The sequence below is a fragment of the Microtus pennsylvanicus genome, chromosome 12 (assembly GCF_037038515.1).
Source record: "Microtus pennsylvanicus isolate mMicPen1 chromosome 12, mMicPen1.hap1, whole genome shotgun sequence".
In the NCBI taxonomy this organism is placed as follows: domain Eukaryota; kingdom Metazoa; phylum Chordata; class Mammalia; order Rodentia; family Cricetidae; genus Microtus; species Microtus pennsylvanicus.
Genome location: NC_134590.1, coordinates 68946255 through 68972726, shown reverse-complemented (window position 1 = coordinate 68972726; position 26472 = coordinate 68946255).

The following is a 26472-nucleotide window of genomic DNA, read 5'->3' as shown; positions in this document are numbered from 1 at the left end:
CTGAATTTGGAGAGTCACCAGCTCAAGGCCACCCTTGATGATGCATGACATGCAGCTAAGGATGTTCTCCTAGGTTGCAATCCTACAGGCACCATATGGGCAGAGTCCAGAAAGCATAAGACAAGCTTGTTAAAGTCTGCATGGGAGAGTCCCCAAGGACACTAATAAAATTGTCTCTTACAACAAAGATAGATTTCAGGCTCTCCTTTTCCGGGTACCCCAATCAAGATCTGCCTTTGCAGGTTAAAGAATAAATGGGTTTATATAAACGTATAAAATATGAGGAAAGAGTTCAAAGGAGCTGGTGGGCCTTGCCGACTGTGGTTTTAAAGGACCTTGAGTGACTCGTCCTTAATGAGTGATCAACTCAAAGGAATATGTCATAAGTATAAAATAATACCTGTGCTTCTGGGAAAAGGAGAGCATGGATAAGATCCTGTAGGCCAAGACTACTTAGAAGGCAGTCTGTGGGCTCTTGAATAGATGGTTGGGTATGAACTGTAAGCTTTTGGAGGTAAAAATCAGACAGCGATTAGAAGATCTGGAGGCAGATATGTCAACTTAGTAGTTAGCAGAAAGTAGTTTGGTTTGATTATTGGATGGTTCTGTGAAAATCTGGAGGCAGACACGTCAACTTAGTAGTTAGCAGAAAGTAGTTGGTTTGATTATTGGATGGTTCTGTGGTTTAGATATAGGTTGTCACCTAGAAGTTTGAGCACTGAAAGTTTGAGCTCCTGTGTGGCAATGGGAGTAAGATGGTGGTACCTTTAAGATGTACCTTTAAGCCATGAGGCCAATTGAGAGGCAATAAAGTTATGTGAGTATGATCTTTTGAAGAGATTAAGGCTCTTCTTTTAGGGTCAGGAGTTCCTCCAAGAGAGATTGCTATGAACACAGCCATTCTGGCCCCTCTCATGTTTCCTATTTCCAGTCTTCCCACAGCATCTCTCCCTCTTTCAAACACCTTGCCATAGTGATGTCATCCACCAGGAGACCCTAGCTTAATCTATGCTGATCATGTGCCATACTCCACAACTTCTGGAGTAGTGGGCAGAAGGAAGCACTTTTCTATACCATTTATGCAACTTTGAGTGGCAAATGTAGTCAGTATGGGAATGGGTTATGGGAATCCATAGTAGATGGTAACAGGAATTTAAAATTGCTTATCTATATTGAGGCACAATTTATTCTCTGAAGGTGTAATAAGAGTTCAAATTGGGTTAGCTAGAGAAGAAGCAGCAAGTTCACGCACCTCCCACTCACTGAAGTCTCTGTTTTAATTTACATTGAACCACATTTATTACTTTTACTGAGGAACTTGTGAACTTCCTTTTGGCAAGCCAATTAAAAGTGACAAAGACTTAATTAAGTTTTAATTTATTGTTCATTGGGCCAAAACAGTCATAACAACTATATAACATCCTAAGACAGTTAAGTGCTACGATTATAATCAGTCAAGACACTTATTCTTACAGTTAAAATTAAACACTTCCACTGGTGTTCTTGTTGTATTCAGTAACTCCTGTAAAGGCACAGGACATGACAATTTTGGTTTGATGAGCTCCTCAGTTGTAATGTGAGCCTTGGTGTTGCCTGAATCCATGCAGATTTGCCTGCTGGTGGTTTCCAATATACACTGATGTTAATCTAGAATGTATGTTGTCATAGAGTGAAAAGTCAATGATTTTTTTTCAATATTTTAAGAATTCATGTTTTGGGGGGAAGGGGTGAACTATTTGTTGGCAGAGACTGCTTGTTCATTTCCAAGACACCCAGACCTGAATAATCACCCCAAAACTGTATTGATTAAAAAACTGCTTTGCCAATCACTTAAGCATATTGCTAGCTAGCTCTTATCTTTCACACTAATTCATTTCCATTATTTTGCATTTTACCATGAGGCTTGTGGTTTACTAGTAAGGTTCGGGCTAGCAGCTTGCAGCTTTCTCCTTCGGCGACTATATGGTGTCTCCCTTACTCTGCCTTCTTTTCCCCAGCAGTTAGTTTAGTTTTCCTGCCTAACTCTATTCTGCCTTTCCAGTAGACCAAAGAAGCTTTATTCATTAACCAATGGTTCACAGCATATACATCAATTGTTTCATTTCCAATTGCTTCAAAATGTGGAGCTCTATTTCAATTGCGTGTTTTCTGTTCGTGGAGCTCTTTTTCCCCTTCTTCCTTCATTCCTTCCCTCCTTTCTTCTTTTTCTCCCACCTACCCCCTTCTTTTCTTCCCTGTAACTCTGCACTAGGGACACCCTTTGGAGTGACATCAGAGGTCTGGTCTACCTTAGTGCTATTTTTCACTTTTCTTGCTGTTGAGAGTCTCAGTTCAGTGTCACTGAGTTTAACAGTGAGCCTAACTCTAAGCAAGTGTTGAATGTACTACTTTGTGGTTGTATGAGTGCCTTAGGCCATTTTCTCTGTGACTTTACATGTTTGTTATTGTTATAATAGAGAGCTAGAGTTCCTTGCTCGTGTTCTCTCTCCTTCTGCTCCTGATTTGGACCTTGAGCTTTCTGTCCAGTGCTCCAATGTGGGTCTCTGTCTCTTTCTCCTTTCATCGCCTGATGAAGGTTAATATTCAGGAGGATGCCTATATGTTTTTCTTTGGGTTCTCCTTATTTAGCTTCTCTAGGATCACTAATTATAGGCTCAATGCACCCACACACTGAGACAATGGGGATGTTCTATCGGGAATTCACCAAGGTCAGCTGGCCTGGATCTGAAAAAGCCTGGGATAAAACTGGACTCGCTGAACATAGCGGACAATGAGGACTACTGAGAACTCAAGAACAATGGCAATGGGTTTTTGATCCTACTGCAAGTACTGGCTTTGTGAGAGCCTAGGCAGTTTGGATGCTCACCTTACTAGACCTGCATGGAGGTGGGTGGTCCTTGGACTTCCCACAGGGCAGGGAACCCTGATTGCTCTTTGGGCTGATGAGGGAGGGGGACTTGATTGGGGGATGGGGAGGGAAATGGGAGGCGGTGGCAGGGAAGAGACAGAAATCTTTAGTAAATAAATAAACTAAAATAAATAATAGAGAGCTAGAAGGGCAGCAGAATCAATGGTTGTCTCAGTTAAGGTTACTATTGCTGTGAAAAGACACCATGACTACAGCAACTCCTACAAAGAAAAGCATTTAATTGGTGCTAGCTTACAGTTTCAGACATTTAGTCCATTATCATCATGGTGGGACATGGTGGTGTGCAGGCAGACATGTGCTGGAGAAGGAGCTGAAAGTTCTACATCTTGATCCATGGGAAGCAGAAGAAAATGTGATATTTGTATAGCTTCAGCATAGAAGACCTCCAAGCCCACCTCCACAATGACACCCTTCCTCTGTCAAGACCACACCTACTCCAAAAAGGTCACATCTCCTAATAGTACCACTCCGTGTGAGGGCCGTTTTCTTTCACACCACCAAACCGCCATCTGTTAGACCCGAAGACTTTGGCAGACTGTGTAAGAATTTGCTCTCTCCCCATCCCTCTCTCTGCCAATATTTTGTGTTTGTAATCATATAAGAGTACAGCTTTATATTTCTGTCTAACAACACAATAAGTTGGATTTCTTAGGGATTGTGTGCAGAAGTTTATGAGATTAGTGGCTCCCTCTTTCTCTACTGTAGATAGTCACAGTTAGTTCCTTGGTACATAAATCCACAGTCAAAATGTCACTGCATCTAGAATTTCACTGGGGAATCTGCCTATGAATACAAGAATATCCCTTCAGCCCACTGGTATGCAAGACACTGGCACTGTGGACACCATAGCCAGAGTCTTTGAACTGGGATGAAAATGAGTTAACTATTGGAGTATTTGTGGGGCTAGAAGTAAATTCTCACCCCTCTTTTCTTAAAAGTTTCTATATCATGAGCTTTCATAGATACATACCCCAATACCTTGAGGGTCAAGAGAGCTGCAGCTGCCAAGAAAGTGACAACACAGATCACCAATGTCACTGCCCTTATTTGAGCATCAACAGCTCTCATCAAATAATGGCATTATCCTTTTTTATTTATTTATGTGTTTATTTTTATTGAAAAAAATTCTGTCTCCTCCCCGCCTCCCATTTCCCTCCTCCTCTCCCCACTCCTCTCCCCCTCCCTCTCCAGTCCAAAGAGCAGTCAGGGTTCCCTGCCCTGTGGAAAGTCCAAGGTCCTCCCCCCTCCATCCAGGTCCAGGAAGGTGAGCATCCAAACAGGCTAGGCTCCCACAAAGCCAGTACATGCAGTAGGATCAAAACCCAGTGCCATTGTCCTTGGCTTCTCATCAGCCCTCATTGTCCGCCATGTTCAGAGAGTCTGGTTTTATCCCATGCTTTTTCAGTCCCAGTCCAGCTGGCCTTAGTGAGCTCCCAAAAAATCAGCCCCCTGTCTTAGTGGGTGGGTGCACCCCTCACGGTCCTGACTTCCTTGCTCATGTTCTCCCTCCTTCTGCTCCTCATTTGGACCTTGGGAGCTCAGTCCGGTGCTCCAATTTGGGTCTCTGTCTCTATCTCCATCCATCGCCAGATGAAGGTTCTATGGTGATATGCAAGATATTCATCAGTATGGCTATAGGATAGGGCAAGTTCAGGTTCCCTCTCCTCAGCTGCCCAAGGAACTAGCTGGGGACATCTCCCTGGACACCTAGGAATCTCTCTAGAGTCAAGACTCTTGCCAACCCTAAAATGACTCCCTTAATTAAGATATATACTTCCCTGCTCCCATATCCACCCTTCCTTTATCCCAACCATCCCATTCCCCCAAGCACTCCCCATCCTCCCCTTCTCACTTTTCTCTCCCCATTTCCCCTTACCCACATCCCACCCCACTCCCAAGTTCCCAATTTTTGCCTGGCAATCTTGTCTACTTCCAATATCCAGGAGGATAACTATATGTTTTTCTTTGGGTTCACCTTTTTATTTAGCTTCTCTAGGATCACGAATTATAGGCTCAATGTCCTTTATTTATGGCTAGAAACCAATTATGAGTGAGTACATCCCATGTTCATCTTTTTGGGTCTGGGTTATCTCACTTAGGATAGTGTTTTCTATTTCCATTCATTTGCTTGCAAAATTCAAGATGTCATTGATTTTTACCACTGAATAGTAGTCTAATATGTATATATTCCACACTTCCTTCATCCATTCTTCCATTGAAGGGCATCTAGGTTGTTTCCAAGTTCTGGCTATTCCAAGGTCCTGAGATCTACACAGCTACACATGCTTACTGAGAGTTTCAATAGAAGGCATCACAAAATTTATGGAAATTGTTGCCCACTATAATACAAGTTAGGATCATCACACTGGCAAGATATTCCTGACCAATAAAAATTATTGACATTGCACTCCTCTATGGTCTGTTACTATTTCTGAATGAGAAAGAACAATTCATCCAAAAATCTTCAGATCCCTGTGTTCCAAACACAGAATAATTTATCCCTTTAAAGACACTCTTAGGATAATTATTATTTTCTTGGAGATGCTGCACATGCAAGGGGATCATTACTTGTTCCTTTCAGTCCATCTTTCTAAGCAAGAGAGGTTAATTGACACAGCAGCAGCCTACAGGGAGGTCACATGATGTTCTGATGAAGTGATCATTTTAGCTTCTTGTGAAGTGTGCTTTCTTTGGTTCAGTCACTTAGCAGATTAAAAAAGAAAGTCATAGAAATACAATTATCTCATAATAGAGTGAAACTGTCTTGTCCAGCTGGAGGGTGTATTTTTCTTCCTGTAGATCATTAATGTTTTATTCTATGATCTTAGAACAAGAAAACAAAAATTACAACGTCCTGAATAATTGTGTAATCTACAATAACTTCTCTTTTGGGTATAAACGTTCACTTTTACTTTTAAAAAACTTTGCAATAGGTATAATTTTGTTCTTAAATATTGGGCCTATTAAAATATTTGTTTAATTTTTCCAGTTCTGCCTGCCTTAGAATCTGAACAAGATCTCAAGCCAACCTTCCCCTGGGCTCCCTTGACAGGCAGGTCATCGGATTGCACTCAGTCTCCTTGGAGTGTGGAGTAGAGCTGGGCATAGCAGAGCAAGCTTAACAATCTCATTCATTCATTCATTCATTCATTCAGCTTTATTTATTTATTTATTTACTGGTTCAGTTAGTTAGTTATATGTGACTGGATCTTTTGCCTACACATATTTCTGTGCATTACATGAATGCCTGATACCCCCCAGAGACCAGAAGAGGACATCAGATCTCCTAGGACTGGAGTTACAGGCTGTTATGTGGGTGCTGGGAATCAATTCCCCATCCTCTGGAAGAGCGTTCAGTGCTCTTAATACTGAGATATTTCTCTAGTCCCTCCTAATATTTAAATGGAAAGCCATTTTACTCCTTTTACTTTGTCTGTATCTCTTTTAATATTTTCAATTTTTAAAGTATTCCATGTATAATACACATTATTGCTTTTTTTCTTTTTTTGTTTGCTTTCGTTTTTTTCTTTAATTATTTTTTTTATTGAGAAAAGGAGAAAAAAAACCAAGTTTCCACCTCCTCCCAGCCTCCCATTTCCCTCCCCTTTCTCCCACCCTTCTCCCCCTCCTCCCACCCTTCTCCCTCTCCCCCCACTCCTTTCCCCCTCCCTCTCCAATCCAAAGAGCAGTCAGGGTTTTCTGCCCTGTGGTAAGTCCTAGCTCCTCCCCCCTCCGTCCATATCTAGGAAGGTGAACATCCAAACTGGCTAGGCTCCCACAAAGCCAGCACATTGCGTAGGATCAAAACCCCGTGCCATTGTCCTTTGCGTCTCATCAGCCCTCATTGTTCGCCATGTTCAGAGAGTCCAGTTTTATCCCATGCTTTTTCAGTCACAGTCCAGCTGGCCTTGGTGAGCTCCCAATATATCAGCTCCACTGTCTCAGTGGGTGGGTGCACCCCTCGTGGTCCCGACTTCTTTGCTCATGTTCTCCCTCCTTCTGCTCCTCATTGGGACCTTGGGAGCTCAATCCAGTGCTCCAGTGTGGGTCTCTTTTTTTCTTTGTTTTGTTTTTCGAGACAGGGTTTCTCTGTAGCTTTGGAGCCTGTTCTGGAATTAGCTCTTGTAGACCAGGCTGGCCTCAAACTCACAGAGATCCACCTGTCTCTGCCTCCTGAGTGCTGGGATTAAAGGTTTGCGCCACAACCAGCTGACGCATCATTGCTTTTAACTCCAAGCATGGAACTGAATTTTGTTTTATCTCACAAACTAAACCACTTACATAACATCAGAGAAAACTGGCATGCTATTTTGTTTTCTAGCTTCCAGCCTATGTTGCCAACGGCAAAAATCACAGTCTGTATTTTGAAGTCTTTGTCTTATTAAAGTTGCCACTTCAAACTTTCCATGTAATACTTGTCCAGTGTCAAGATCTCTCTCCATGTAATCCAAACCTGGCTTTTGATCAATCTTGCCAGACATTGTGCAAGCTAAATAAAGATCATTAGCTGGTAGTCCTGCCTTAAATGCCCCCTTTTCCCTTTGTATAAAAAATATCTCTTCAATTAATAATATTAATAATAGTATTTCTCAGAATAGTGACAATAATAATAAAATCTTTCTTTTCTTTAAAAACACAAGCATCCTCAGAAACTATATGGATACAGTAGTCTTGTTTGTAGTGGGCCCATTTCAAGAGCCCCTACTGGATGCTGGAGACCACATATGGTACCAAAACTTTTGACTTTTTTCTACATATATATGCACAAACTTAACACCTTTCCCTCTACAACTAAGAATTTAGTGCACCAGTGGTCATACTGGTCACATTTCAGGGCACCCCAGAGAGAGTACCAAACACTTCTCTTTTTCCTCTTCTTAATTTCCTAGACCAAATTTATTCTTTCTGTAGATCTTTTCACCCTCAGAAAACAGTTATTTTTTTCCTTAGGAAGTTGAGAAAGTTTTTTGCCCTTTTCACTTTAAGATAGCATTCTATAGCTTCTCTCTGGTAGATCTGAACCACTGGAATCATATAGGGTGCAGGGACACTGCAAAGTCGTAGAAGCCAGTCTAACAACCAATGTCTATGAGGTCACTAGCAAGAAGTAGCACACAGACCCCCCACTCTGAGGAAGGCTTCCCTTTCCCAGACAAACGTCACGGAACACGCCAGACTGCCCCCTCAGCACACACAACAGTACACAGTTACAACCTACAGCTTGTTTCTTGGGTTTTGTGCCTACAGATAGCAAAAACTGCAGGAAACAGGGCCTAAGGGGAAGCTATTGCTGTACTTTACCTGGCTCCTTTGTGTCTGCAGTGAAAATACTTTATTTTTACAAATGGAAGTGGTCTTAGGGTATAAATATTACCATGTTTGCTTCTATGGAGATCTTATAGAATAATCATGATTCCTCTGCAAACTGTGATATTAGTTATAAGAAAAAATATTAAAAAATTACCCTTAAAATTTTTCAAATGATTTTTAAGTCCCATCATTGTCTCCAAGTGGGTTCTGTCATACACACACATGGACTTCCATACCTTCTGCTTGCCCAGTCAGAGTTACTCCTTTATGTCTAGGATGTTAGGACTGGGACTAGCAAGATGATTCAGTTGGGTAAAGGTGGTTGCTGAAAAAATCTGACGACACGACCTGCCTTCAATTTACAGAACCCACGGTGGAAGGGGAGAACCAACTCCTGAACGCCGCTCTCTGTCTGCATACTGTGGCGTGTGCACACCTGTAACTGGAGTTTTTCTGTGTTTCCGCAGCTGCTTCCCAAATAACCAACAGAGAGACTTAATATTAATTGTAAATACTTAGTCAATAGATCAAACTTATTACTAGCTAACTCTTACATTTTAATTTAACCCATATTTCTTATCTATGCTTTTCCATGTGAGTTGGTACCTTTGCTCACTACGGCACCTCCATCTTGCTTTTCCCTGCTTCTGCTTGCGACCTCCCAGACGCCTGTGACTCCCTCCCCTTCCTCCCTTAGCATCCTTAGTTTGGTTGTCCCACCTACACTTCTTGTCTGGTTATCGGCCAATCAGCTTTTTATTAACAATAAGAGCAACACATTTTCACAGTGTACAGAATTATTCCACAGCACATACCTTCACTACACATACAAATTGCACACAAAGAGATACATATATCACATATAAATATATATATTTATATCCCATAATATATCACATAAATATATATATATCACATGCCATACATATCACACACATCATATGCATCACACTTATCACACCTCACACACCCAATACATTGTGCTTATGTGAGCACTTACACACACACACACACACACACACACACACACACACACACACGAAATTAGATACTTAAAACCATACTCATACCTAGGGCAGACCTGTTTCATTTGGTAAAAATGTGGACTTAGAGCTGATTAGTTTGCATTAGGAGAGATTGACCATGCTGAACAGAGTAAATAAAGACCAGAATCTGATCATGCAAACGAACTCGAACACACTCCAACAAAATCAACTACTTTGGAAATTCAGAGAATATTATTTTTTTGGTAGTTAGAAGACTCATGTAGTTTTTTTACCTCATTTCTCACACTTACCTCATGAAGTGAAACAGAAAACCACCATGGTGAAAGAGATAAGCAAGGAGAGGAGCAGCCTCTGGTCACCTTCCAGGTTCCAAAGCCTGCATTGAGATTTATGCTGTTCCATAGAACGTGCATGTCAGTGGGTTCCAAGTCTTTGCCTCCTCTTTTCCTGTCCTGCACAGGGAACAGGAAAGGCCTGCAAACCCTTATTCACCCCATCTTCAGACAGAAGCTTCCATGCATGCCTGTCACAAGTGACATGCTAAGACTCTTGCATGTATACTCCAACTTGTCCTTCTTCCCAGCAGCTCTCTCGGGTTTTATAGATATAAAAATATGGATTGGAATACTCAAAAAACTTGCAACTAAAACTATGGAGTCAAAGAATTTTACCTGAAATAGATGGTTGTGGAGCGATTTAACATAGGAGAATTTGAATCTCTAGATTATACTGTCTTGGAGGCATAAATCACAAACAATCCCACACCAGTTTGGAATTATGACCAATAGAGAAGCTATTTATTTAAAGTCACAAACAATCCCACACCAGTTTGGAATTATGACCAATAGAGAAGCTATTTATTTAAAGTCACAAACAATCCCATACCAGTTTGGAATTATGACCAATAGAGAAGCTATTTATTTAAAGGGGAAAAACTTACAGATCACCGTCCCAGACAACAGCCCTCTACGCAATCAGGAATGGAGCCTACTAGCTAGAAGTGGAGCCGGAAGCCAGAGAGAGCGCAGAGGGAAGTGGCTGCTTTTTTAAAGGGAGAGAGACCATGCCCCAATGGGCTGGTATCTCAGCGGCTATTGACTGAAGGAGCGGAAGGAGCTCCGGCAACACTGTCTTTCTGCTGAAGTCAAGAGAAATGATATTTTTCTCCATAATCAGTGAGTGAGTGCTGCTGCTGCTGGCCTTCCTGACTTCTGTCCCCCATGTCTGTTGTCATAAACTGAGATGACAAGGATATCACTGACAATATTTGTCTTGTAATTAGTGACTATGTTGGTTTTCCTTCTACCACAAGGACCACCAATAAGTGCACTATGAGGCTCTCCTTAGTGTGGCATTGCACCATCTCATTCAAAACATGGTAGACAAACGTGCACCTGGGATGATTTTGACAAACTAACTGGGACCTGTCACTGAGGAGATTGTGCCTGCAGTTTTAAGCATAGTTTTAAGTCTGTGTTAATCAGAGATGCAATATCAAAGCTATATCAGATCTGGGCCTTGATATTTATCTTTCCTTTAATTTACCATGTGTTCTCTCTATAAATACCTCAATGTTGTTTACCTTGCTGCCAAAGTATTGGGTTGCTATGCATACACCCTATCTTCAGCCCCTACCACGAGGCAGAGACCCAGGACAGTCTCAGACTGTACAATGTCTAGTTTGTGTCCCTTCTGTTTTTAATTCTTATTCTGCACTTATTCTTCATGTCGTCCCTCTACACTTACTAATGCACAGTTTGACACTCATGCTTTTCCTCTACTGGTCTTTTCACGGTGTAATTTTTAAAACATTTACTTTTATGTATTGGCATTTGACAACATGGATATATATTCTGTGTGTGTGTGTGTGTGTGTGTGTGTGTGTGTGTGTGTGATGCTCACAGAGGCAGGAAGAGGACACTGAATCCATAGGAAATAGGGTTACAACTGGAGATGATGAAGCCACACTCTGGCGCCTCACATGTACGACAAAGACTGCAGTTGATATTTCCATTTTAACTTAAATTTTGGCTCTTGATTCTTTTCCCATGAAGTCCTATTGCCTGACTTTTACCTAAACATTCAGCCTTCCCTCTGAAATTCTCTTTCCTGAGGTCTTGATCTAGACTTTGGTCACATCATGGCTGATTTGTGCTGGAATGGTCTTCCTTCATCCCGAGTCAATTGTCTTCAGCATTGCTCCCTGAGGGATTATCCACGACCAGTATTTTTATCTCAGGCAGCTGCAAGTCCTGTCTTTACGAGGCAGATCCTACTGTTCTAGGAGTCAAGTCACAGGTGGATACTCTTGGGTGGCTCACACATGTGGCAGGCACGTAACAGGAGCTCATTGAGCAGAAGAACCGATAGACCGCTCTAAGGACAAAAAGTCACCCAGATAGACTGCACCGAGACCTCAGTGAGTTTGAAAACATGACCGCATGAAGTAGGAAGGGAAAGCAGCAGATAGAATGTGTGTGTGTGTGGGGGGGGGGATTAGAAGGAAGAATTTGATAAAGAATGTTATATGCATGTATAAAATTCTCAAACAATAAAAAGTTAAAAAGAAAAAAGCCTTCAGAAAGCTTGAGGAATGCTTGTTTTTCTCCTTCAAGTTAAAAAAAAAATAGACAAAGGAACCCACATAGCTAAAAGTGCAACTGACTACTTGATATGGGCCTAATTAAAATTGCTGAGACCACAGAAGCTCTGTTTTCTGGTCATAAGCTTCACACATACCTGTGGTCACTGATAATAACTGATATATACATAAAAATATGTGCGTATGTATATATTATGTGTATATATTTTGTATATATATACATATATACACATATACTTATGCAGTGTGACACTTGAATTAACATATGCATAAGCTATACACAAGCATGTCACCAGCATGTTGGAGGTCTCAGCACTTCACTTTCCATGACCCACAGAGCGCTATGAAAATTACATTCAGCACCTCTCCTGCCATATACCCTAGTCATTTTGTTACTTCTGAGAATGATGCCTTTTTGTTTTTGTAGTTGGTTATCGGGATCATGTGTTTTCTGACTCTTTCATAGCCAGCTCTTGTTTTTAGCTATGACATCTGGCTTCTATAATGAAGAAATTCAGCCACGCATGTGATGGGCAAAATTCAGAGTGTTTTCTGAGTTGGAAAGCTCTGAGAGCTAGTTCTGACATAGGCAACCAGAGAATAGTAAAAGCCTGCATGATAAGTATTGGTAACAAAACTACAAGAATAGCTGGGTAAAAATCTGCCCATTATTTTTCCAAAATATGATGTATTTTACAGAAAATAAATAAATCTAGTAATAATGTTTCATAAACTATATATAAGGCTCACCCATTTAAATTTATAAACTCACTAATATGTATAGTAATAATCCATTAAATACTAAAACATTACATATTTATCACTTGAAAAATATGCCGTAGCTATATGTATGTCGATAATAAATGTAAACTTTGGGGAAATATATTAACATATTAGTTGATCCATATAATATACACATATATGTACACACAAGCACACACCACAACTTGGATTTGAATAACCCTAGATCTCAAGTATTTGGGGCTATTTCATTTCCCCCTAGGAATTGAGAATGGAGAGCAACAAGAGAGACATGCTAGACAGGCATGGTGCATTCCTTGCAGAATCCATGCAGACTATGAGAGGCATGCTAGACAGTCACGGTGCATCCCTTGCAGAATCCATGCAGACTATGAGAGGCATGCTAGACAGTCACGGTGCATCCCTTGCAGAATCCACGCAGACTATGAGAGGCATGCTAGACAGGCACGGTGCATCCCTTGCAGAATCCACGCAGACTATGAGAGGTATGCTAGACAGTCACGGTGCATTCCTTGCAGAATCCACGCAGACTATGAGAGACATGCTAGACAGTCACGGTGCATCCCTTGCAGAATCCACGCAGACTATGAGAGGTATGCTAGACAGTCACGGTGCATCCCTTGCAGTATCCATGCAGACTATGAGAGGCATGCTAGACAGGCACGGTGCATCCCTTGCAGAATCCACGCAGACTATGAGAGGTATGCTAGACAGTCACGGTACATCCCTTGCAGAATCCACGCAGACTATGAGAGGTATGCTAGACAGTCACGGTGCATCCCTTGCAGAATCCACGCAGACTATGAGAGGTATGCTAGACAGTCACGGTGCATCCCTTGCAGAATCCACGCAGACTATGAGAGGCATGCTAGACAGGCACGGTGCATCCCTTGCAGAATCCACGCAGACTATGAGAGGTATGCTAGACAGTCACGGTGCATCCCTTGCAGTATCCATGCAGACTATGAGAGGCATGCTAGACAGGCACGGTGCATCCCTTGCAGAATCCATGCAGGAAGTAAACAGGAGATGAAGATGAAGCTGCACAGGAAATCCAGGGTTCATCAGGTCAGAACCTCACTCTGAAGCTGAATAATTTTGGACCAAAATCTTTAAAAAAATTTTTAGATGTTTATCTGAAAAGAGTTACGATCCTTCCAAAATCACTTTTATTAATACTTAAATAGCCTAGTGGGTAGTTTAATTTTTAAACAAATAAAAAAGCCATTATTTCTATCAGAGGTTTATGATTCTGGCCAGAATTCCTATCTTAAGACTTCCAGGTCCATCTTTGTCTCAAACAACCGTCACTGCTTCACCTTTACATAAAACCAAGTTGAACTTAGTTTTAAGAGTACTTGGGTTTGGCAAAATGGTAACAACAAGCTGTAAATATCTGTGATCTAAAAACAAAACCAAAAACAAGTTGGTGATGTCCAAGTCCCTAAAGCAGAAGTTTATTTCACTTCCTTTTGCTCAGAACTGATGTGAAAACCAGGATGATCTGACCCTAGTGTGCACTTGGAACAGCATCTAGGATGGAGACCCATTTGTATGCTGGCTTCTTCTCTTCTTAGAGTTATTACTAAAACACTTCTCAGAGGGAAAACCAGAGAAGAGGTCCAAATCACTGTTATTTGGAGAAGATCATAGCAACTGAAGAGTTTTAGAAACCGTTTCTCTTCCAACACTAGCTAACATTATGCAGCAGAGACACCATTAGGTATCTCTGACTAGTTGTGGAAAATTTCCCAGAAAGAAGTATGAAATACTGTAGTCAGCAAGTTGAGAAAATTACACTGATTCCTGGTAAAATTTAGAATGAGATCACCATGGTCTTGGTTTTAAGATAGAAAAAAATATGTATGGTAATAAGCACCAGCAAATTGCAAAAATAAGCTCCGAGTGGGGCAAGGGAGTGCAGCTGTGTTGTCAAGGGACACAGATGTTGAATTGTTCATTGCAAAGACTTTTAAACAAATGTTTTAAATAGCCTACTGGGTAGAATGGACAGGCTATTAGTTCGGGAAAGACTGTATTGCTGAATATCTAAATGAAATTAGAATTGCTAAATAAGGTACCTGAATGTGCAGAGAGAGAAAGAGAGAGAGAGACAGAGACAGACAGAGAGAGAGAGAGAACACCACAGCTTCACAGGCCCAGACCATTAAGATCAAGAAATTAGAAAGACAACAAAAGTGTAATTTGAGCTAACATTTACATCCTAATTTCATTTTTTTTAAAAATCTACAATATTTTTCTGAAATCAGAACAGAATTTGGGAGACAGTATGGCCAAGACAAGTACTTTCCAAGAGGCTGACGCCTGTAATTGCAATGCCCGAGCTAGAAGAGTCCTCTTAGATTGTGTCATTCCGCTGTTATCTAATTGAGTTTCACAATGCCTTGCTGTATTTCTTTTCCCATCGCAGAGACAAGTGCTTCTGGACTCAATCTGTACTCCCATGTGTGGGAGTTGGTTTCTGTTGAGCTGATTGCTTGAATTTTCCTATTTTTTGTCCCTTTATGAAAACTTTAGTAGCACTTTTAAATAGCGTTATTATTTATTTATTATTCAAATTGTTTCCTTAGGAAGAATCCTAGATATCTTAGGTGGTAGGAAGATGTCTCAAGGCAAGAAGCCACCTGGCCAGGACACAGCTGCTCTTCTGGGATCATTTCTGGGCAGATCCTTAAATTAAAAGGACTATTTGACCAGTTTTCTTTCTTTCTTTCTTCTTTCTTTTTCTGTCTGTCTGTCTGTCTGTCTGTCTGTCTGTCTATCTATCTATCTATCTGTCTGTGTATCTATCTATCTATCTATCTATCTATCTATCTATCTATCTGTCTGTGTATCCATCTTTTATTGTTTGTTTTAAGAGGGCAAATTAAGAAAGGCTTGGGAGGTAAAGAAGATAACAGAACAGTCTACCAAAACAGAGTCTCCATTGCATGTGGATGGGAGTTACGGCTTTGCATTAGAGGCCTTGAGTTGTGAAACTCGGCTTTCATATAGCACCTTACCCCACGGACCGAGGACAAGAGCCTGACAACATGTCACAGAGGTCTGGCAGGTAGAGGATGGTCTCCAGAAATATCTGGTGACCCTTGTATGCTATTTAAAACATTTTAGAAGTCACAAGAAATAGATGGAGCAATACAGTGATGTATTTTATTGAACTGAGCACATCAAAACTGCAATTTAATATATGTTAAATTAACCCATATAGAAGTTTTCATTTTCCATATGTCATTGTATTTATTTGTTTTTGAGACGGGGTCTTGCTGTGAGGGAGAAGTATCTACCTCAAGCCCACAAGTACTAGTTATGACAGGTGTACACTGATCTAAACAGCCTGAAAAAGCTATTGATAACAATTGTGTTACTTTTCTTCACCAAGTCTTCAAAATCCAGTTTGCAGTTTATGTATGGGTCTTATTAGAATTAGATGGTGAATTCTCATGTATGGGTCTTATCAGAATTAGATGGTGAATTCTCATGTATGGGTCTTACAGAATTAGATGGTGAATTCTCATGTATGGGTCTTATCAGAATTAGATGGTGAATTCTCATCAGGCATATGTTTGAATCATGCTCTAGAAGCCATAAAACTTACACTTAGAAGAGAAAGTGGAACATAGCCTTCAATGCATGGGCACAGGAGATTTCTTCCCAAATGTATTCCCAGGAGCACAGACACTGAGGGCAACAATAAATAATTGTGACCTCCTGAAACTGAGAAACTTCTATAAAGCAAAGGGCACAGTCAATAAGACAAAAAGGCAGCCTACTGATTGGGAAAAGTTCTTCACCGACCCCACATCAGACAGAGAACTGATCTCCAAAATATATAAAGAACTCAAGAAATTAGACATCAAAATTCCAAATAATCCAATTAAAAAATGGGGTACAGAACTAAACAGATAATTCTCAACAGAAGAATCTCAAATGGCCAAAAAACACTTAAGGAAATGTTCACCATCCTTATCCATCAGGGAAATGCAAATCAAAATGATTCTGAGATACCATCTTACATCAGTCAGAATGGCTAATATCAAAAACACCAATGATAGCTTATGATGGAGAAGATACAGAGTAAGAGGAACACTCATCCATTGTTGGTGGGAATGCAAACTTGTACAGTCACTCTGGAAATCAGTATGGTAGTTTCTCAGAAAATTGTGAATCAACCTACCTCAAGACCCAGTAATACCACTTTTGGGTATATACTCAAAGGATGCTCAATCATACTACAAGAATATTTGTTCAACTATGTAGCATTATGTGTAGTAGCCAGAACCTGGAAACAACCTAGATGCCCCTCAACCGAAGAATGGATAAAGAAAATGTGACACATTTACACATTAAAGTACTATTCAGCTGTAAAAATGAAAAACCAATGACACCTTGAAACTTGCATGCAAATGGATGGAACCAGAAAACACCATCCTGATTGAGGTAACCCAGACCCAAAAAGATGAATATGGTTTGTACTCACTCATAAGTGGATACTAGCTATAAACAAAGGATATTGAGCCTATAGTTCATGATTCTAGGGAAACTAAGTAACAAGGTGAACCCTAAGAGAAACATATACAGATCCCCTAGGAAGGGGAAATAGATACAATCTCTTCAGAAAATTGAAAACATTGGGGTATGGGGAGAAGGGAAGGCAGAAGGAGAGGAGGGGGGGGAGAAGGGAAGGGGGAAAGAGAACTTAAGGGAACTGGATACTCAAGATAAGGGAAGGATAGAGATGGGAACAAGGAAAGAGATACCTTAATTGAGGGAGCCATTATGGGGCTAGCAAGAAACCTGGCACTAGAGAAATTCCCAGGAATCCACAAGGATGACCCCAGCTAAGACCCTAAGCAATACTGGAGAGGGTGTCCAAACTGGCCTTGCCCTGTAATCAGATTTATGACTATCTTAAATGTCACTATAGAACCTTCATCCAGCAACTGGTGGAAACAGAGGCAGAGGCCCTCAGTGAAGCACTGGGATGAGCTCCCAAAGTGCAGTCAAAGAGTGGGAGGAGTGAGAATATGAGCAAAGAGGTCAAGACCATGATGGGGACACTTACTGAAACAACTTATCTGAGCTAATGGGAACTCACCAACTCTAGCCATACAGGGAAGGAGCCAGTATAAGACCAAACTAGACCCACATATAGTGGGTGACAGTTGTATGGGCGGGACAGACTATGGGACCACTGACAGTGACACCAGGATTTATCTCCACTGCTAGTACTGATGTTTTGGAACCCATTCTCTTTGGAGGGACACCTTGTTCAGCCTAGATATAGTAGGGAGGGCCTTGGTCCTGCCTCAAAGCAATATGCCTTATCTTCTCTGGGGAGTGGATGGGAGGGTGAAGTAAGGGGGAGAGTAGAGAGAATGGGAGGAGGGCAGAAAATGGAAACTGGAATTATGTATGTAAAATGAAAAAATAGCCTACTTTTTTTTAAAAAAATAAAATTACTTAAATAAATAAAACCTTACATTTAAAGGGTAGATTCACATACTCAGCTTCTTTAGGGAGTCACTTTCTAGTAGCCAGACTAAATTTCAGTTCTGTTTTAACCTGAATAAATAAAGACATCAGTGCCAATGAAGTTTGAGATCATTGGATTCACTTAATACATTTCTAGGACCTGGTAGCCATCTGTGGCCAGTTACTAGTGTAACAGCACAGGACTGGAAAAAAAAAACAACTGGGAAGAACAGATGCACTCAGAAGTTTTGAGTTGGTATCACAGACTTAGTGACAAGGGTTTACTCTGGGTAAACTGGAGCAGAACAAAAGCAAGAGGAGATAATGACAACTTAGAAAGCAACAAGGCAGTGTGATGAGAGAAAGCAGTTGGAGGGATTCTAGAAGCATGTAGCAGTGAGTGAGTGGGAAACACTGCAAGGAAGGAAGGTGTAGCTAAGAGAAGTAAAGGTAGGAGGAAGGAGAGAGGAAGACAGACAGGCAGAGACAGACACACACACAGAAGCTCTGTTTTCAATAAAAAGATTCAAAAGCATTATTTGCCAATACTTAAACAAATCATGCAGGATTTGCTCTCCAAAAAGGAATAGAAAGTAGTTCTGGGCCGTTAAAACGTTATTGGTAGGTAGAGGCAACACTAACCCATGGAGTTTCTGGTAAGTAAAGTTGGTCCCTGATGTAAGTAAAGATGACCAAATAATGGCATCTGCTCAATAGTAAGTTAAAACCTTTGGGCAGCGTCTAATTGCTTAACTCTACTCAGTATTTCCATGGCAAATTTTTCTAGGTACCAAGACCTAATAGCCATAAGAGTGCACAAGAAATGTATTTGAGACGCTCTTTTATTACTTATCATTGATAGATACTAGTTCTATGTCTTCTGGGATGCACAATAATTAAACATATGAATGGCAGGCCCAAATATATTAAACAAGCCCTAGAAAAGAGATGTGTAATTATTCTTGAAGTTGTGAAAGCTCTACCAAGAGCATCCATCCTTTTGACACTGCAAAATGACATTGTCATCTAAAACTATGTTGAGCCACATTCATAGCCATCCTGGTACACATATGCCCCATGGGCGGCAAACAATATAAGTTGTGAGGAACTACTACAATAATTTTGTAAAACATTCTGTTAGCTGTTGACACCATTCAGAGAAATTTGAGCTTCACAGTGGATGTGTTTCTGTCTACTTTCATAAACGGAAACATTTTTCATCTTTCTTTCAATCTTCATTGTTTATAGGAAGTTGAGCATTATTTCTTTAGGAATTTTCTTTCTTTAAAGAGTGAAATTATGAATGGAAAATATGAAGAGAAAGGTTTCCTAGTAGCTAAACTCATTATGGATGACAAGTTGAACCAAATCAAACAAAATGAGAGAGAGATTGAGAGCTCAGTCTCAAACTCTTCAAAATCAAGGACTCAGAAGAGTTTAGACATTCAGAGGAAAAGGTTGCCTCAGGCTGCTGGCTGATTCTAGGCTCTGCATGACTCAGATAGTGGGGATTACCTGGGACACTTGATGTACTGATAGAAGAGAGGAAATCTATGAAGGACTGGGCATAGATTAAGTTACAAACATGGGGTAGCAGCCTGAGAGTGCAGACTCCAAGGGGAATGTACTCTTTCCCAAACATCCTGGAGCTTTTATGTAGGAAAGAAGGGGTTTGAGGTTTCATTTGCTTGAATTCTCTAAGATAAACTTCTACTCTCAGCAATTCCTGGAGATTTACAGAAAGATTAAAGAATATGGATTGGACATAATCTCTTGTAGCTAACAGGAAGGAAGAAACATTTAACAAGTAATTTTCTAAACCAATGTTACCCCCAAACCAAATTCATACAAAATCAGCTCAAAACTAAAAGCAAAAGAGCTGTGTACTCCAAAACAAGGATGTTAAAGTTGTTAACAAAATATGAATATAATTCAATATTGTATGCATTATGTAACATGAACCTATTAACATTATTGAATTGTTATATACTAATTATATTAGGCATAACTAAGACAAGTATGTTTAAAAATAGGCAAATGGAGTTAACATTTGATTCTTAATGTAATGTATCATGCTTAGTCTAAAAAAAGGGAAAAAATCACATACTTAAATCAATGAAAAAATTACTTAACAAAAATTGATATCAATGTATTATAGAACTCACAGAGAGCTCTTTCAGCTTGGGGGTTCCTTGGCCCCCTGTCCTTCTTGGGCTCTCTGCAGGGCCTCTACTCCCTGGGTGCTGCCTCTTTTTTCCTGGCCCACCCAGCTTCCGTCCATAGCCCTACCCACTTCGGCCCCACTGCCCTCTTTCGGCGCGTGGCATCGCCCAGCCCAGCCTGTCTGGGTGCTGGGTCCGAGTCCTCTGGGCGCCCGGGTGGGCTGCAGTTCCTTTGTTTCTGTACCTGCCTGCACCAAGCAGGGTAGGCGCTTTGTTTGCGAGCTGCCCAACCAGCACGGAGGCCTGATCTCTCGGCCCCAGGAGAACCAGCGTTGGGGTGAGTTTCTGGCCCGTGGAGCCAGCTTGGGACGGGGAGCTCGGGGGTTCCATGGCCCCCTGTCCTTCTTGGGCTCTCTGCAGGGCCTCTACTCCATGGGTGCTGCCTCTTTCTTCCTGGCCCACCCAGCTTCCGTCCATAGCCCTCCCCACTTCGGCCCCACCGCCCTCTTTCGGCGCGTGGCATGGCCCAGGCCAGCCTGTCTGGGCGCTGGGTCCGAGTCTTCGGGGCGCCCAGGTGGGCTACAGTTCCTTTGTTTCTGTACCTGCCTGCACCAAGCGGGGTAGGCGCTTTGTTTGCGAGCTGCCCAACCAGCATGGAGGCCTGATCTCTCGGCCCCAGGAGAACCAGCATTGGGGTGAGTTTCTGGCCCACGGAGCCAGCCTGGGACAGGGAGCTTGGGGGTTCCTCCGCCCTCTGTACTTCTTGGGCTCTCTGCAGGGCCTCTACTTCCTGGGTGCTGCCTCTTTCTTCCTGGCCCACCCAGCTTCCGTCCATAGCCCTCCCAACTTCGGCCCCACTGCCCTCTTTCGGCGCGTGGCATCGCCCAGCCAAGCCTGTCTGGGCGCTGGGTCCGAGTCCTCTGGGCGCCCGGGCGGGCTGCAGTTCCTTTGTTACTGTGGCCTGCCTGCACCAAGCGGGGTAGGCGCTTTGTTTGTGAGCTGCCCACCAGCACAGAGGCCTGATCTCTCGGCGACAGAACCAGCTTTGGGGTGAGTTTCTGGTCCGCGGAGCCAGCTTGGGACAGGGAGCTTGGGGGTTCCTTGGCCCCCTGTCCTTCTTGGGCTCTCTGCAGGGCCTCTACTCCCTGAATGCTGCCTCTTTTTTCCTGGCCCACCCAGCTTCCGTCCATAGCCCTCCCCACTTTGGCCCCACCGCCCTCTTTCGGCGCGTGGCATGGCCCAGCCCAGCCTGTCTGGGCGCTGGGTCCGAGTCTTCGGGGCGCCCAGGTGGGCTGCAGTTCCTTTGTTTCTGTGCCTGCCTGCACCAAGCGGGGTAGGCGCTTTGTTTGCGAGCTGCCCAACCAGCATGGAGGCCTGATCTCTCGGCCCCAGGAGAACCAGCGTTGGGGTGAGTTTCTGGCCCATGGAGCCAGCTTGGGACGGGGATCTCGGAGGTTCCTCGGCCCCCTGTCCTTCTTGGGCTCTCTGCAGGGCCTCTACTCCCTGGGCGCTGCCTCTTTCTTCCTGGCCCACCCAGCTTCCATCCATAGCCCTCCCCACTTCGGCCCCACTGCCCTCTTTCGGCGCGTGGCATCGCTCCGCCAAGCCTGTCTGGGCGCTGGGTCCGAGTCCTCGGGGCGCCCAGGCGGGCTGCAGTTCCTTTGTTTCTGTGGCCTGCCTGCACCAAGCGGGGTAGGCGCTTTGTTTGCCAGCTGCCCACCAGCAAGGAGGCCTGATCTCTCAGCGACAGGAGAACCAGCTTTGGGGTGAGTTTCTGCCCCGCGGCGTCAGCCTGGGACGGGGAGCTCAGGGGTTCCTTGGCCCCCTGTCCTTCTTGGGCTCTCTGCAGGGCCTCTACTCCATGGGTGCTGCCTCTTTCTTCCTGGCTCACCCAGCTTCCATCCATAGCCCTCCCCACTTCGGCCCCACTGCCGTCTTTCGGCGCGTGGCATTGCCCAGCTAAGCCTGTCTGGGCGCTGGGTCCGAGTCCTCAGGGCGCCTGGGCAGGCTGCAGTTCCTTTGTTTCTGTGGCCTGCCTGCACCAAGCGGGGTAGGCGCTTTGTTTGCGAGCTGCCCAACCAGCATGGAGGCCTGATCTCTCGGCCCCAGGAGAACCAGCATTGGGGTGAGTTTCTGGCCCACGGAGCCAGCCTGGGACAGGGAGCTTGGGGGTTCCTCCGCCCCCTGTACTTCTTGGGCTCTCTGCAGGGCCTCTACTTCCTGGGTGCTGCCTCTTTCTTCCTGGCCCACCCAGCTTCCGTCCATAGCCCTCCCAACTTCGGCCCCACTGCCCTCTTTCGGCGCGTGGCATCGCCCAGCCAAGCCTGTCTGGGCGCTGGGTCCGAGTCCTCCGGGCGCCCGGGCGGGCTGCAGTTCCTTTGTTTCTGTGGCCTGCCTGCACCAAGCGGGGTAGGCGCTTTGTTTGCGAGCTGCCCAACCAGCACGGAGGCCTGATCTCTCGGCCCCAGGAGAACCAGCGTTGGGGAGAGCCAGCGTTGGGCACGGAGACCTGATCTCTAGGCACCAGGAATGCCAACATTGGGGAGGCCGCGTTGGGTAGGCAAGGAGACCTGATCCGGTAAAAGAAGATCCATAAGGGAGCATTTGGAAGAAGAGATGGGCAGACGCCAAGGCAAGAATTCGCCCAACAAGCTGAAAAGCAACATGAAGCCACCAGAAACCAGCGACCTCACAACGGAAGGACATGAACACTTTAATCAAGAAGGAGAAAAGATTGACTTCATGAAAGTGATTGACGCCCTTAAACAGCATGTAAAAAACGCCCTTATAGAAATGGATGAGAAATATAACAGAAAGTTTGAAGAATTGAATAAATCAGTGAATGATACCCTAGAAAACCAAGGAAAAACAATCAAACAGATAATTGAAACAGTTTAAGACTTGAAAACTGAAATGGAGGCAAAGAAGAAAACACAAAGAGAGGGCCGACTGGACATGGAAAATCTAGGTAAACGAATAGAGACTACAGAAACAAGCATAACCAGCAGAATACAAGAGATAGAAGAAAGACTCTCAGATTCTGAAGATACCATAGAGAAAATAAACACACTGATCAAAGAAAACAGCAAGTCCAACAAACTCTCATCACAAAACATTCAGGAAATATGGGACACAATAAAAAAACCACACCTAAGAATAATAGGAGTAGAAGAAGGAAGAGGTGCAGTTCAATGGTCCAGAAAAGATATTTAATAAAATTATAGAAGAAAACTTTCCCAACCTAAAGAAAGATATACCTATGAAGTGGCAAGAAGCATACAGAACACCGAATAGGCTGGATCAAAAAAAAAACATCCCCTCGCCATATAATTATCAAAACACAAAGCATACAGAATAAGGAAAAAATATTAAGAGCGGCAAAGGAAAAAGGCCAAATTACTAACAAAGGCAAACCTATCAGACTTACACCTGACTTCTCCATGGAAACCATGAAAGCCAGAAGGTCCTGGATAGATGTACTGCAGAAACTGAGAGACCATGGATGCAAGCCCAGATTACTATACCCAGCCAAGCTTTCGTTCACTATAAATGGAGAAAATAAAATTTTCCAGGAAAAAAACAAATTTAAACAATACGCAGCCACAAATCCAGCCTTACAGAAAGTAATTGAAGGAAAATCACTAACCAAGGAGTCCAACAATGACCACAATAACTCAGACATCTAGAGACCCTTCACCAACACAAATCAAAGAAGGGAAACACACAAACTCTATGACTAAAACAAAATGACTGGAGTTAACAACCACTGGTCATTAATATCACTTAATGTCAATGGACTCAACTCACCTATAAAAAGGCACAGGTAAGAGATTGGATACGAAAACAGGATCCAGCATTCTGCTGTTTACAAGAAACACACCTCAACTACAAAGACAGGCACCTACTCAGAGTAAAGGGCTGGGAAAGGCCTATCAAGCAAATGGACCTAAGAAACAAGCAGGTGTGGCCATACTAATCTCTAACAAAGTTGACTTCAAACTTAAATCGATCAGAAGAGATGGCGAGGGGCATTTTATATTCATAACAGGAACAGTTCATCAGGATGAAGTCTCAATCCTGAACATCTATGCCCCTAATATAAAAGCACCCATGTACATAAAAGAAACATTGCTAAAATTCAAGGCAGCCATCAAACCACACACACTAATAGTAGGAGACTTCAACACTCCTCTCTCACCAATGGACAGGTCAATCAGACAGAAACCTAACAGAGAAATAAGAGAATTAATGGAGGTAATGAAGCAAATGGACTTAACAGACATCTATAGAACATTCCACCCAAATAGGAAAGAATATACCTTCTTCTCTGCAGCTCATGGAACCTTCTCGAAAATTGACCACATAGTTGGTAACAAAGCAAACTTCCACAGCTACAAAAAAATATTAGTAACCACCTGTGTCTTATCAGATCACCATGGATTAAAGTTAGAATTCAACAAAAATGCTGCCCCCACCCCCGAAAGCCTACAAAGTCATGGAAACTGAACAGCCAACTACTGAACCATACCTGGATTAAGGAAGAAATAAAGAAAGAAATTAAAGTCTTCCTTGAATTCAATGAAAATAAAGAAACAACATACTCAAACTTATGGGACACTATGAAATCAGTCCTAAGAGGAAAGTTCATAGCACTATTGCCCACTTAAAGAAAACAGAGAATGCTCACATTGGAGACTTAACAGCCCACCTGAAAGCTCTAGAAAAAAAAGAAGCAGACTCACCTAGGAGGAGTAGGAGACTGGAAATAATCAAACTGAGGGCTGAAATCAACAAAATAGAAACACAGAGAACAATCCAAAGAATCAATGAAACAAAAAGCTGGTTCCTGGAGAAAATCAACAAGATTGACAAACCCCTATCCAAACTAATCAAACGGCAGAGAGAGAATTTGCAAATTAATAAGATCAGAAATGAAAAGGGGGACATAACCACAGACACAGAGGAAATTCAGAGAATCATTAGATCTTATTACAAAAGCCTATATGCCACAAAACTGGAAAATGTAAAGGAAATGGATACTTTTTTAGATAAAAATCATTTACCAAAGTTAAATCAGGACCAGGTGAACAACCTAAATAGACCTGTTAGTCGCGAAGAATTAGAAGAGGTTATCAAAAACCTCCCTACCAAAAAAAGCACAGGACCAGATGGTTTCAATGCGGAATTCTACCAGAACTTCCAAGAAGACCTAAAACCTATACTCCTTAATGTATTTCACAATATAGAAACAGAAGAGGCACTGCCAAATTCCTTTTATGAAGCTATAGTTACTCTGATAACAAAACCGCACAAAGACTCAACCAAGAAAGAGAATTATAGACCAATCTCACTCATGAACATCGATGCAAAAATCCTCAACAAAATACTGGCAAACCGAATCAAAGAACACATTAGAAAAATTATCCATTATGATCAAGTAGGCTTCATCCCAGGGATGCAGGTCTGGTTCAACATACGAAAATCTATCAATGTAATCCATCATATAAATAAACTGAAAGAAAAAAACCATATAATCATCGCATTAGATGCTGAAAAAGCATTTGACAAAATTCAACATCCCTTTATGATAAAAGTATTAGAGATATTAGGGATATAAGGGTCATACCTAAATATAATAAAAGCTATATACACCAAGCCGACAGCTAACATCAAATTAAATGGAGAAAAACTCAAAGCCATCCCATTAAACTCAGGAACATGGCAAGGCTGTCCACTCTCGCCATACCTCTTCAATATAGTGCTTGAAGTTCTAACAATAGCAATAAGACAACATAAGGGGATCAAGGGGATTCGAATTGGAAAGGAAGAAGTGAAACTTTCGTTATTTGCAGATGATATGATAGTGTACATAAGCGACCCCCAAAACTCCACCAAAGAACTTTTACAGCTGATAAACAGCTTTAGTAATGTGGCAGGATACAAGATCAACTCCAAAAAATCAGTCGCCCTCTTATACACAAAGGATTTGGAAGCAGAGAGGGAAATCAGAGAAGCTTCACCTTTCACGATAGCCACAAACAGCATAAAATATTTGGGGTAACTCTAACCAAGGAAGTGAAAGATCTATTTGACAAGAACTTTAAGGCATTGAAGAAGGAAACTGAGGAGTATACTAGAAAATGGAAGGACCTCCCTTGCTCTTGGATTGGGAGGATCAACATAGTAAAAATGGCAATTCTACCAAAG